This window comes from Saccostrea echinata, unplaced genomic scaffold (assembly GCF_033153115.1).
Source record: "Saccostrea echinata isolate AGI-Se365-2 ecotype Australia unplaced genomic scaffold, CSIRO_AGI_Sech_v1 ptg000036l, whole genome shotgun sequence".
NCBI classification, from domain to species: domain Eukaryota; kingdom Metazoa; phylum Mollusca; class Bivalvia; order Ostreida; family Ostreidae; genus Saccostrea; species Saccostrea echinata.
In genome coordinates this window covers 4,488,215-4,503,149 of record NW_026889785.1, presented here as the reverse complement: position 1 = coordinate 4,503,149, position 14,935 = coordinate 4,488,215, and positions in this window count along the sequence as shown.

Below are 14,935 nucleotides of genomic sequence, written 5' to 3'. Positions count from 1 at the left end.
CTACTTTCTAAAGATAAATTAATTCTAAATAAAATAATTATAAATTCTATAGACAAAACAGAAGAAGAATGAATGGTAGCAAAATATCAAATCACATCAGGGGAACCGAATTTTATTAATGAAACTCTTAAGAAGATCCTTATAAGTTGTGAATTTTATATCTGTGTAATCTACCTGGTTGCTTTGAGGAAGAGGGGGGGGGGGGTCTTTAACATAATCATGTAAATTAGCATTATTTTGTAGAAAGAATTAAGGCTTATAATTTTGAAAACGTCAAGAAGAGTTGCTTGTGATACGAAGGTCAAGGTCATTTTATAAAGAATGCAAAACATAAAAGCGAAAAAGAGAAAAAAAAGGGGGGGGGGGCTAAAGATGGCAATATCTTCTACAGTTGACAAAAAATAGGGGCGAATAAATTGCACACACATATCATATACAACTGTTTTTATTTAATATAAACTCGTTTCCATGCCATCGGGAAGGTTTTTCTGGCCTATCCCAATCACCTGGTAGGTGTTAACTCTACACCACTTCCTACGTAAATGAGCACTGAGCAGTCCCCGCAAATTATATATACGGGGGAAAAATCAATATTTTGTAGTGTTTAAGAAACGTTGGCCCTACGTTTTCGGAAATTCTTAGATATTTAAAGATATTTAATTCCTTCTTAATCCTATCAAGAAACTGGTAATACGTAAAATCTTCAAAGAGGGGCCTTTACGTACCCTATAAATATTACAGAAAAAAGAAGTTAGAAAGACGAAGAAATAGAAAAAAATCGACTTTTTAATCCAATTTCTGTGACGACCGGAAGTATTGACGACGAAAAGAATATTCATGGTGACATCTACAAGTCATTATCTATGATATCTGACAAAGTTAACTTTCATATCTTAAGCTGTTCTGGAGAAATGGAGCGGACATAGTCCTTTACCAAATTTCGTCTATACAATAATATTAAGAATATAACAGAATGCGGTGTAAGGTTCACGTCAAAACATGGCTGACGCAAAACAATTCCTGAATTTTCCCCTTCAATTCGAGCATTTCTGCATTGGACAGGGCTGATGGTTGTTTATGAGATGAAAAACTATGTGTAAACTTTCTTAGTTTATAGCGGAATCATGAACATTTTCGGCGTGATGAATAATTTGTTTACAGTAGTGATGAGGCTTTCGCGCACCTGCAGGAGCGGATCCAAGGATTTACAAATGAATAAAATTTAATAGAAATGAAGTTTTAATACTTTTAAATATTATTTAATGAAATTATTAATATGCAAGTAATAGATATACAAGAAAACGCGAAAGGCTAATGAATGCAGCTGACAATCACTACTTTCTAAAGATAAATTAATTCTAAATAAAATAATTATAAATTCTATAGACAAAACAGAAGAAGAATGAATGGTAGCAAAATATCAAATCACATCAGGGGAACCGAATTTTATTAATGAAACTCTTAAGAAGATCCTTATAAGTTGTGAATTTTATATCTGTGTAATCTACCTGGTTGCTTTGAGGAAGAGGGGGGGGGGGGTCTTTAACATAATCATGTAAATTAGCATTATTTTGTAGAAAGAATTAAGGCTTATAATTTTGAAAACGTCAAGAAGAGTTGCTTGTGATACGAAGGTCAAGGTCATTTTATAAAGAATGCAAAACATAAAAGCGAAAAAGAGAAAAAAAAGGGGGGGGGGGCTAAAGATGGCAATATCTTCTACAGTTGACAAAAAATAGGGGCGAATAAATTGCACACACATATCATATACAACTGTTTTTATTTAATATAAACTCGTTTCCATGCCATCGGGAAGGTTTTTCTGGCCTATCCCAATCACCTGGTAGGTGTTAACTCTACACCACTTCCTACGTAAATGAGCACTGAGCAGTCCCCGCAAATTATATATACGGGGGAAAAATCAATATTTTGTAGTGTTTAAGAAACGTTGGCCCTACGTTTTCGGAAATTCTTAGATATTTAAAGATATTTAATTCCTTCTTAATCCTATCAAGAAACTGGTAATACGTAAAATCTTCAAAGAGGGGCCTTTACGTACCCTATAAATATTACAGAAAAAAGAAGTTAGAAAGACGAAGAAATAGAAAAAAATCGACTTTTTAATCCAATTTCTGTGACGACCGGAAGTATTGACGACGAAAAGAATATTCATGGTGACATCTACAAGTCATTATCTATGATATCTGACAAAGTTAACTTTCATATCTTAAGCTGTTCTGGAGAAATGGAGCGGACATAGTCCTTTACCAAATTTCGTCTATACAATAATATTAAGAATATAACAGAATGCGGTGTAAGGTTCACGTCAAAACATGGCTGACGCAAAACAATTCCTGAATTTTCCCCTTCAATTCGAGCATTTCTGCATTGGACAGGGCTGATGGTTGTTTATGAGATGAAAAACTATGTGTAAACTTTCTTAGTTTATAGCGGAATCATGAACATTTTCGGCGTGATGAATAATTTGTTTACAGTAGTGATGAGGCTTTCGCGCACCTGCAGGAGCGGATCCAAGGATTTACAAATGAATAAAATTTAATAGAAATGAAGTTTTAATACTTTTAAATATTATTTAATGAAATTATTAATATGCAAGTAATAGATATACAAGAAAACGCGAAAGGCTAATGAATGCAGCTGACAATCACTACTTTCTAAAGATAAATTAATTCTAAATAAAATAATTATAAATTCTATAGACAAAACAGAAGAAGAATGAATGGTAGCAAAATATCAAATCACATCAGGGGAACCGAATTTTATTAATGAAACTCTTAAGAAGATCCTTATAAGTTGTGAATTTTATATCTGTGTAATCTACCTGGTTGCTTTGAGGAAGAGGGGGGGGGGGTCTTTAACATAATCATGTAAATTAGCATTATTTTGTAGAAAGAATTAAGGCTTATAATTTTGAAAACGTCAAGAAGAGTTGCTTGTGATACGAAGGTCAAGGTCATTTTATAAAGAATGCAAAACATAAAAGCGAAAAAGAGAAAAAAAAAGGGGGGGGGGCTAAAGATGGCAATATCTTCTACAGTTGACAAAAAATAGGGGCGAATAAATTGCACACACATATCATATACAACTGTTTTTATTTAATATAAACTCGTTTCCATGCCATCGGGAAGGTTTTTCTGGCCTATCCCAATCACCTGGTAGGTGTTAACTCTACACCACTTCCTACGTAAATGAGCACTGAGCAGTCCCCGCAAATTATATATACGGGGGAAAAATCAATATTTTGTAGTGTTTAAGAAACGTTGGCCCTACGTTTTCGGAAATTCTTAGATATTTAAAGATATTTAATTCCTTCTTAATCCTATCAAGAAACTGGTAATACGTAAAATCTTCAAAGAGGGGCCTTTACGTACCCTATAAATATTACAGAAAAAAGAAGTTAGAAAGACGAAGAAATAGAAAAAAATCGACTTTTTAATCCAATTTCTGTGACGACCGGAAGTATTGACGACGAAAAGAATATTCATGGTGACATCTACAAGTCATTATCTATGATATCTGACAAAGTTAACTTTCATATCTTAAGCTGTTCTGGAGAAATGGAGCGGACATAGTCCTTTACCAAATTTCGTCTATACAATAATATTAAGAATATAACAGAATGCGGTGTAAGGTTCACGTCAAAACATGGCTGACGCAAAACAATTCCTGAATTTTCCCCTTCAATTCGAGCATTTCTGCATTGGACAGGGCTGATGGTTGTTTATGAGATGAAAAACTATGTGTAAACTTTCTTAGTTTATAGCGGAATCATGAACATTTTCGGCGTGATGAATAATTTGTTTACAGTAGTGATGAGGCTTTCGCGCACCTGCAGGAGCGGATCCAAGGATTTACAAATGAATAAAATTTAATAGAAATGAAGTTTTAATACTTTTAAATATTATTTAATGAAATTATTAATATGCAAGTAATAGATATACAAGAAAACGCGAAAGGCTAATGAATGCAGCTGACAATCACTACTTTCTAAAGATAAATTAATTCTAAATAAAATAATTATAAATTCTATAGACAAAACAGAAGAAGAATGAATGGTAGCAAAATATCAAATCACATCAGGGGAACCGAATTTTATTAATGAAACTCTTAAGAAGATCCTTATAAGTTGTGAATTTTATATCTGTGTAATCTACCTGGTTGCTTTGAGGAAGAGGGGGGGGGGGTCTTTAACATAATCATGTAAATTAGCATTATTTTGTAGAAAGAATTAAGGCTTATAATTTTGAAAACGTCAAGAAGAGTTGCTTGTGATACGAAGGTCAAGGTCATTTTATAAAGAATGCAAAACATAAAAGCGAAAAAGAGAAAAAAAAGGGGGGGGGGGCTAAAGATGGCAATATCTTCTACAGTTGACAAAAAATAGGGGCGAATAAATTGCACACACATATCATATACAACTGTTTTTATTTAATATAAACTCGTTTCCATGCCATCGGGAAGGTTTTTCTGGCCTATCCCAATCACCTGGTAGGTGTTAACTCTACACCACTTCCTACGTAAATGAGCACTGAGCAGTCCCCGCAAATTATATATACGGGGGAAAAATCAATATTTTGTAGTGTTTAAGAAACGTTGGCCCTACGTTTTCGGAAATTCTTAGATATTTAAAGATATTTAATTCCTTCTTAATCCTATCAAGAAACTGGTAATACGTAAAATCTTCAAAGAGGGGCCTTTACGTACCCTATAAATATTACAGAAAAAAGAAGTTAGAAAGACGAAGAAATAGAAAAAAATCGACTTTTTAATCCAATTTCTGTGACGACCGGAAGTATTGACGACGAAAAGAATATTCATGGTGACATCTACAAGTCATTATCTATGATATCTGACAAAGTTAACTTTCATATCTTAAGCTGTTCTGGAGAAATGGAGCGGACATAGTCCTTTACCAAATTTCGTCTATACAATAATATTAAGAATATAACAGAATGCGGTGTAAGGTTCACGTCAAAACATGGCTGACGCAAAACAATTCCTGAATTTTCCCCTTCAATTCGAGCATTTCTGCATTGGACAGGGCTGATGGTTGTTTATGAGATGAAAAACTATGTGTAAACTTTCTTAGTTTATAGCGGAATCATGAACATTTTCGGCGTGATGAATAATTTGTTTACAGTAGTGATGAGGCTTTCGCGCACCTGCAGGAGCGGATCCAAGGATTTACAAATGAATAAAATTTAATAGAAATGAAGTTTTAATACTTTTAAATATTATTTAATGAAATTATTAATATGCAAGTAATAGATATACAAGAAAACGCGAAAGGCTAATGAATGCAGCTGACAATCACTACTTTCTAAAGATAAATTAATTCTAAATAAAATAATTATAAATTCTATAGACAAAACAGAAGAAGAATGAATGGTAGCAAAATATCAAATCACATCAGGGGAACCGAATTTTATTAATGAAACTCTTAAGAAGATCCTTATAAGTTGTGAATTTTATATCTGTGTAATCTACCTGGTTGCTTTGAGGAAGAGGGGGGGGGGGGTCTTTAACATAATCATGTAAATTAGCATTATTTTGTAGAAAGAATTAAGGCTTATAATTTTGAAAACGTCAAGAAGAGTTGCTTGTGATACGAAGGTCAAGGTCATTTTATAAAGAATGCAAAACATAAAAGCGAAAAAGAGAAAAAAAAGGGGGGGGGGGCTAAAGATGGCAATATCTTCTACAGTTGACAAAAAATAGGGGCGAATAAATTGCACACACATATCATATACAACTGTTTTTATTTAATATAAACTCGTTTCCATGCCATCGGGAAGGTTTTTCTGGCCTATCCCAATCACCTGGTAGGTGTTAACTCTACACCACTTCCTACGTAAATGAGCACTGAGCAGTCCCCGCAAATTATATATACGGGGGAAAAATCAATATTTTGTAGTGTTTAAGAAACGTTGGCCCTACGTTTTCGGAAATTCTTAGATATTTAAAGATATTTAATTCCTTCTTAATCCTATCAAGAAACTGGTAATACGTAAAATCTTCAAAGAGGGGCCTTTACGTACCCTATAAATATTACAGAAAAAAGAAGTTAGAAAGACGAAGAAATAGAAAAAAATCGACTTTTTAATCCAATTTCTGTGACGACCGGAAGTATTGACGACGAAAAGAATATTCATGGTGACATCTACAAGTCATTATCTATGATATCTGACAAAGTTAACTTTCATATCTTAAGCTGTTCTGGAGAAATGGAGCGGACATAGTCCTTTACCAAATTTCGTCTATACAATAATATTAAGAATATAACAGAATGCGGTGTAAGGTTCACGTCAAAACATGGCTGACGCAAAACAATTCCTGAATTTTCCCCTTCAATTCGAGCATTTCTGCATTGGACAGGGCTGATGGTTGTTTATGAGATGAAAAACTATGTGTAAACTTTCTTAGTTTATAGCGGAATCATGAACATTTTCGGCGTGATGAATAATTTGTTTACAGTAGTGATGAGGCTTTCGCGCACCTGCAGGAGCGGATCCAAGGATTTACAAATGAATAAAATTTAATAGAAATGAAGTTTTAATACTTTTAAATATTATTTAATGAAATTATTAATATGCAAGTAATAGATATACAAGAAAACGCGAAAGGCTAATGAATGCAGCTGACAATCACTACTTTCTAAAGATAAATTAATTCTAAATAAAATAATTATAAATTCTATAGACAAAACAGAAGAAGAATGAATGGTAGCAAAATATCAAATCACATCAGGGGAACCGAATTTTATTAATGAAACTCTTAAGAAGATCCTTATAAGTTGTGAATTTTATATCTGTGTAATCTACCTGGTTGCTTTGAGGAAGAGGGGGGGGGTCTTTAACATAATCATGTAAATTAGCATTATTTTGTAGAAAGAATTAAGGCTTATCATTTTGAAAACGTCAAGAAGAGTTGCTTGTGATACGAAGGTCAAGGTCATTTTATAAAGAATGCAAAACATAAAAGCGAAAAAGAGAAAAAAAAGGGGGGGGGCTAAAGATGGCAATATCTTCTACAGTTGACAAAAAATAGGGGCGAATAAATTGCACACACATATCATATACAACTGTTTTTATTTAATATAAACTCGTTTCCATGCCATCGGGAAGGTTTTTCTGGCCTATCCCAATCACCTGGTAGGTGTTAACTCTACACCACTTCCTACGTAAATGAGCACTGAGCAGTCCCCGCAAATTATATATACGGGGGAAAAATCAATATTTTGTAGTGTTTAAGAAACGTTGGCCCTACGTTTTCGGAAATTCTTAGATATTTAAAGATATTTAATTCCTTCTTAATCCTATCAAGAAACTGGTAATACGTAAAATCTTCAAAGAGGGGCCTTTACGTACCCTATAAATATTACAGAAAAAAGAAGTTAGAAAGACGAAGAAATAGAAAAAAATCGACTTTTTAATCCAATTTCTGTGACGACCGGAAGTATTGACGACGAAAAGAATATTCATGGTGACATCTACAAGTCATTATCTATGATATCTGACAAAGTTAACTTTCATATCTTAAGCTGTTCTGGAGAAATGGAGCGGACATAGTCCTTTACCAAATTTCGTCTATACAATAATATTAAGAATATAACAGAATGCGGTGTAAGGTTCACGTCAAAACATGGCTGACGCAAAACAATTCCTGAATTTTCCCCTTCAATTCGAGCATTTCTGCATTGGACAGGGCTGATGGTTGTTTATGAGATGAAAAACTATGTGTAAACTTTCTTAGTTTATAGCGGAATCATGAACATTTTCGGCGTGATGAATAATTTGTTTACAGTAGTGATGAGGCTTTCGCGCACCTGCAGGAGCGGATCCAAGGATTTACAAATGAATAAAATTTAATAGAAATGAAGTTTTAATACTTTTAAATATTATTTAATGAAATTATTAATATGCAAGTAATAGATATACAAGAAAACGCGAAAGGCTAATGAATGCAGCTGACAATCACTACTTTCTAAAGATAAATTAATTCTAAATAAAATAATTATAAATTCTATAGACAAAACAGAAGAAGAATGAATGGTAGCAAAATATCAAATCACATCAGGGGAACCGAATTTTATTAATGAAACTCTTAAGAAGATCCTTATAAGTTGTGAATTTTATATCTGTGTAATCTACCTGGTTGCTTTGAGGAAGAGGGGGGGGGGTCTTTAACATAATCATGTAAATTAGCATTATTTTGTAGAAAGAATTAAGGCTTATAATTTTGAAAACGTCAAGAAGAGTTGCTTGTGATACGAAGGTCAAGGTCATTTTATAAAGAATGCAAAACATAAAAGCGAAAAAGAGAAAAAAAAGGGGGGGGGGCTAAAGATGGCAATATCTTCTACAGTTGACAAAAAATAGGGGCGAATAAATTGCACACACATATCATATACAACTGTTTTTATTTAATATAAACTCGTTTCCATGCCATCGGGAAGGTTTTTCTGGCCTATCCCAATCACCTGGTAGGTGTTAACTCTACACCACTTCCTACGTAAATGAGCACTGAGCAGTCCCCGCAAATTATATATACGGGGGAAAAATCAATATTTTGTAGTGTTTAAGAAACGTTGGCCCTACGTTTTCGGAAATTCTTAGATATTTAAAGATATTTAATTCCTTCTTAATCCTATCAAGAAACTGGTAATACGTAAAATCTTCAAAGAGGGGCCTTTACGTACCCTATAAATATTACAGAAAAAAGAAGTTAGAAAGACGAAGAAATAGAAAAAAATCGACTTTTTAATCCAATTTCTGTGACGACCGGAAGTATTGACGACGAAAAGAATATTCATGGTGACATCTACAAGTCATTATCTATGATATCTGACAAAGTTAACTTTCATATCTTAAGCTGTTCTGGAGAAATGGAGCGGACATAGTCCTTTACCAAATTTCGTCTATACAATAATATTAAGAATATAACAGAATGCGGTGTAAGGTTCACGTCAAAACATGGCTGACGCAAAACAATTCCTGAATTTTCCCCTTCAATTCGAGCATTTCTGCATTGGACAGGGCTGATGGTTGTTTATGAGATGAAAAACTATGTGTAAACTTTCTTAGTTTATAGCGGAATCATGAACATTTTCGGCGTGATGAATAATTTGTTTACAGTAGTGATGAGGCTTTCGCGCACCTGCAGGAGCGGATCCAAGGATTTACAAATGAATAAAATTTAATAGAAATGAAGTTTTAATACTTTTAAATATTATTTAATGAAATTATTAATATGCAAGTAATAGATATACAAGAAAACGCGAAAGGCTAATGAATGCAGCTGACAATCACTACTTTCTAAAGATAAATTAATTCTAAATAAAATAATTATAAATTCTATAGACAAAACAGAAGAAGAATGAATGGTAGCAAAATATCAAATCACATCAGGGGAACCGAATTTTATTAATGAAACTCTTAAGAAGATCCTTATAAGTTGTGAATTTTATATCTGTGTAATCTACCTGGTTGCTTTGAGGAAGAGGGGGGGGGGGGTCTTTAACATAATCATGTAAATTAGCATTATTTTGTAGAAAGAATTAAGGCTTATCATTTTGAAAACGTCAAGAAGAGTTGCTTGTGATACGAAGGTCAAGGTCATTTTATAAAGAATGCAAAACATAAAAGCGAAAAAGAGAAAAAAAAGGGGGGGGGGCTAAAGATGGCAATATCTTCTACAGTTGACAAAAAATAGGGGCGAATAAATTGCACACACATATCATATACAACTGTTTTTATTTAATATAAACTCGTTTCCATGCCATCGGAAAGGTTTTTCTGGCCTATCCCAATCACCTGGTAGGTGTTAACTCTACACCACTTCCTACGTAAATGAGCACTGAGCAGTCCCCGCAAATTATATATACGGGGGAAAAATCAATATTTTGTAGTGTTTAAGAAACGTTGGCCCTACGTTTTCGGAAATTCTTAGATATTTAAAGATATTTAATTCCTTCTTAATCCTATCAAGAAACTGGTAATACGTAAAATCTTCAAAGAGGGGCCTTTACGTACCCTATAAATATTACAGAAAAAAGAAGTTAGAAAGACGAAGAAATAGAAAAAAATCGACTTTTTAATCCAATTTCTGTGACGACCGGAAGTATTGACGACGAAAAGAATATTCATGGTGACATCTACAAGTCATTATCTATGATATCTGACAAAGTTAACTTTCATATCTTAAGCTGTTCTGGAGAAATGGAGCGGACATAGTCCTTTACCAAATTTCGTCTATACAATAATATTAAGAATATAACAGAATGCGGTGTAAGGTTCACGTCAAAACATGGCTGACGCAAAACAATTCCTGAATTTTCCCCTTCAATTCGAGCATTTCTGCATTGGACAGGGCTGATGGTTGTTTATGAGATGAAAAACTATGTGTAAACTTTCTTAGTTTATAGCGGAATCATGAACATTTTCGGCGTGATGAATAATTTGTTTACAGTAGTGATGAGGCTTTCGCGCACCTGCAGGAGCGGATCCAAGGATTTACAAATGAATAAAATTTAATAGAAATGAAGTTTTAATACTTTTAAATATTATTTAATGAAATTATTAATATGCAAGTAATAGATATACAAGAAAACGCGAAAGGCTAATGAATGCAGCTGACAATCACTACTTTCTAAAGATAAATTAATTCTAAATAAAATAATTATAAATTCTATAGACAAAACAGAAGAAGAATGAATGGTAGCAAAATATCAAATCACATCAGGGGAACCGAATTTTATTAATGAAACTCTTAAGAAGATCCTTATAAGTTGTGAATTTTATATCTGTGTAATCTACCTGGTTGCTTTGAGGAAGAGGGGGGGGGGGGTCTTTAACATAATCATGTAAATTAGCATTATTTTGTAGAAAGAATTAAGGCTTATCATTTTGAAAACGTCAAGAAGAGTTGCTTGTGATACGAAGGTCAAGGTCATTTTATAAAGAATGCAAAACATAAAAGCGAAAAAGAGAAAAAAAAGGGGGGGGGGCTAAAGATGGCAATATCTTCTACAGTTGACAAAAAATAGGGGCGAATAAATTGCACACACATATCATATACAACTGTTTTTATTTAATATAAACTCGTTTCCATGCCATCGGAAAGGTTTTTCTGGCCTATCCCAATCACCTGGTAGGTGTTAACTCTACACCACTTCCTACGTAAATGAGCACTGAGCAGTCCCCGCAAATTATATATACGGGGGAAAAATCAATATTTTGTAGTGTTTAAGAAACGTTGGCCCTACGTTTTCGGAAATTCTTAGATATTTAAAGATATTTAATTCCTTCTTAATCCTATCAAGAAACTGGTAATACGTAAAATCTTCAAAGAGGGGCCTTTACGTACCCTATAAATATTACAGAAAAAAGAAGTTAGAAAGACGAAGAAATAGAAAAAAATCGACTTTTTAATCCAATTTCTGTGACGACCGGAAGTATTGACGACGAAAAGAATATTCATGGTGACATCTACAAGTCATTATCTATGATATCTGACAAAGTTAACTTTCATATCTTAAGCTGTTCTGGAGAAATGGAGCGGACATAGTCCTTTACCAAATTTCGTCTATACAATAATATTAAGAATATAACAGAATGCGGTGTAAGGTTCACGTCAAAACATGGCTGACGCAAAACAATTCCTGAATTTTCCCCTTCAATTCGAGCATTTCTGCATTGGACAGGGCTGATGGTTGTTTATGAGATGAAAAACTATGTGTAAACTTTCTTAGTTTATAGCGGAATCATGAACATTTTCGGCGTGATGAATAATTTGTTTACAGTAGTGATGAGGCTTTCGCGCACCTGCAGGAGCGGATCCAAGGATTTACAAATGAATAAAATTTAATAGAAATGAAGTTTTAATACTTTTAAATATTATTTAATGAAATTATTAATATGCAAGTAATAGATATACAAGAAAACGCGAAAGGCTAATGAATGCAGCTGACAATCACTACTTTCTAAAGATAAATTAATTCTAAATAAAATAATTATAAATTCTATAGACAAAACAGAAGAAGAATGAATGGTAGCAAAATATCAAATCACATCAGGGGAACCGAATTTTATTAATGAAACTCTTAAGAAGATCCTTATAAGTTGTGAATTTTATATCTGTGTAATCTACCTGGTTGCTTTGAGGAAGAGGGGGGGGGGGGTCTTTAACATAATCATGTAAATTAGCATTATTTTGTAGAAAGAATTAAGGCTTATCATTTTGAAAACGTCAAGAAGAGTTGCTTGTGATACGAAGGTCAAGGTCATTTTATAAAGAATGCAAAACATAAAAGCGAAAAAGAGAAAAAAAAGGGGGGGGGGGCTAAAGATGGCAATATCTTCTACAGTTGACAAAAAATAGGGGCGAATAAATTGCACACACATATCATATACAACTGTTTTTATTTAATATAAACTCGTTTCCATGCCATCGGAAAGGTTTTTCTGGCCTATCCCAATCACCTGGTAGGTGTTAACTCTACACCACTTCCTACGTAAATGAGCACTGAGCAGTCCCCGCAAATTATATATACGGGGGAAAAATCAATATTTTGTAGTGTTTAAGAAACGTTGGCCCTACGTTTTCGGAAATTCTTAGATATTTAAAGATATTTAATTCCTTCTTAATCCTATCAAGAAACTGGTAATACGTAAAATCTTCAAAGAGGGGCCTTTACGTACCCTATAAATATTACAGAAAAAAGAAGTTAGAAAGACGAAGAAATAGAAAAAAATCGACTTTTTAATCCAATTTCTGTGACGACCGGAAGTATTGACGACGAAAAGAATATTCATGGTGACATCTACAAGTCATTATCTATGATATCTGACAAAGTTAACTTTCATATCTTAAGCTGTTCTGGAGAAATGGAGCGGACATAGTCCTTTACCAAATTTCGTCTATACAATAATATTAAGAATATAACAGAATGCGGTGTAAGGTTCACGTCAAAACATGGCTGACGCAAAACAATTCCTGAATTTTCCCCTTCAATTCGAGCATTTCTGCATTGGACAGGGCTGATGGTTGTTTATGAGATGAAAAACTATGTGTAAACTTTCTTAGTTTATAGCGGAATCATGAACATTTTCGGCGTGATGAATAATTTGTTTACAGTAGTGATGAGGCTTTCGCGCACCTGCAGGAGCGGATCCAAGGATTTACAAATGAATAAAATTTAATAGAAATGAAGTTTTAATACTTTTAAATATTATTTAATGAAATTATTAATATGCAAGTAATAGATATACAAGAAAACGCGAAAGGCTAATGAATGCAGCTGACAATCACTACTTTCTAAAGATAAATTAATTCTAAATAAAATAATTATAAATTCTATAGACAAAACAGAAGAAGAATGAATGGTAGCAAAATATCAAATCACATCAGGGGAACCGAATTTTATTAATGAAACTCTTAAGAAGATCCTTATAAGTTGTGAATTTTATATCTGTGTAATCTACCTGGTTGCTTTGAGGAAGAGGGGGGGGGGGGGTCTTTAACATAATCATGTAAATTAGCATTATTTTGTAGAAAGAATTAAGGCTTATCATTTTGAAAACGTCAAGAAGAGTTGCTTGTGATACGAAGGTCAAGGTCATTTTATAAAGAATGCAAAACATAAAAGCGAAAAAGAGAAAAAAAAGGGGGGGGGGGCTAAAGATGGCAATATCTTCTACAGTTGACAAAAAATAGGGGCGAATAAATTGCACACACATATCATATACAACTGTTTTTATTTAATATAAACTCGTTTCCATGCCATCGGAAAGGTTTTTCTGGCCTATCCCAATCACCTGGTAGGTGTTAACTCTACACCACTTCCTACGTAAATGAGCACTGAGCAGTCCCCGCAAATTATATATACGGGGGAAAAATCAATATTTTGTAGTGTTTAAGAAACGTTGGCCCTACGTTTTCGGAAATTCTTAGATATTTAAAGATATTTAATTCCTTCTTAATCCTATCAAGAAACTGGTAATACGTAAAATCTTCAAAGAGGGGCCTTTACGTACCCTATAAATATTACAGAAAAAAGAAGTTAGAAAGACGAAGAAATAGAAAAAAATCGACTTTTTAATCCAATTTCTGTGACGACCGGAAGTATTGACGACGAAAAGAATATTCATGGTGACATCTACAAGTCATTATCTATGATATCTGACAAAGTTAACTTTCATATCTTAAGCTGTTCTGGAGAAATGGAGCGGACATAGTCCTTTACCAAATTTCGTCTATACAATAATATTAAGAATATAACAGAATGCGGTGTAAGGTTCACGTCAAAACATGGCTGACGCAAAACAATTCCTGAATTTTCCCCTTCAATTCGAGCATTTCTGCATTGGACAGGGCTGATGGTTGTTTATGAGATGAAAAACTATGTGTAAACTTTCTTAGTTTATAGCGGAATCATGAACATTTTCGGCGTGATGAATAATTTGTTTACAGTAGTGATGAGGCTTTCGCGCACCTGCAGGAGCGGATCCAAGGATTTACAAATGAATAAAATTTAATAGAAATGAAGTTTTAATACTTTTAAATATTATTTAATGAAATTATTAATATGCAAGTAATAGATATACAAGAAAACGCGAAAGGCTAATGAATGCAGCTGACAATCACTACTTTCTAAAGATAAATTAATTCTAAATAAAATAATTATAAATTCTATAGACAAAACAGAAGAAGAATGAATGGTAGCAAAATATCAAATCACATCAGGGGAACCGAATTTTATTAATGAAACTCTTAAGAAGATCCTTATAAGTTGTGAATTTTATATCTGTGTAATCTACCTGGTTGCTTTGAGGAAGAGGGGGGGGGGGTCTTTAACATAATCATGTAAATTAGCATTATTTTGTAGAAAGAATTAAGGCTTATCATTTTGAAAACG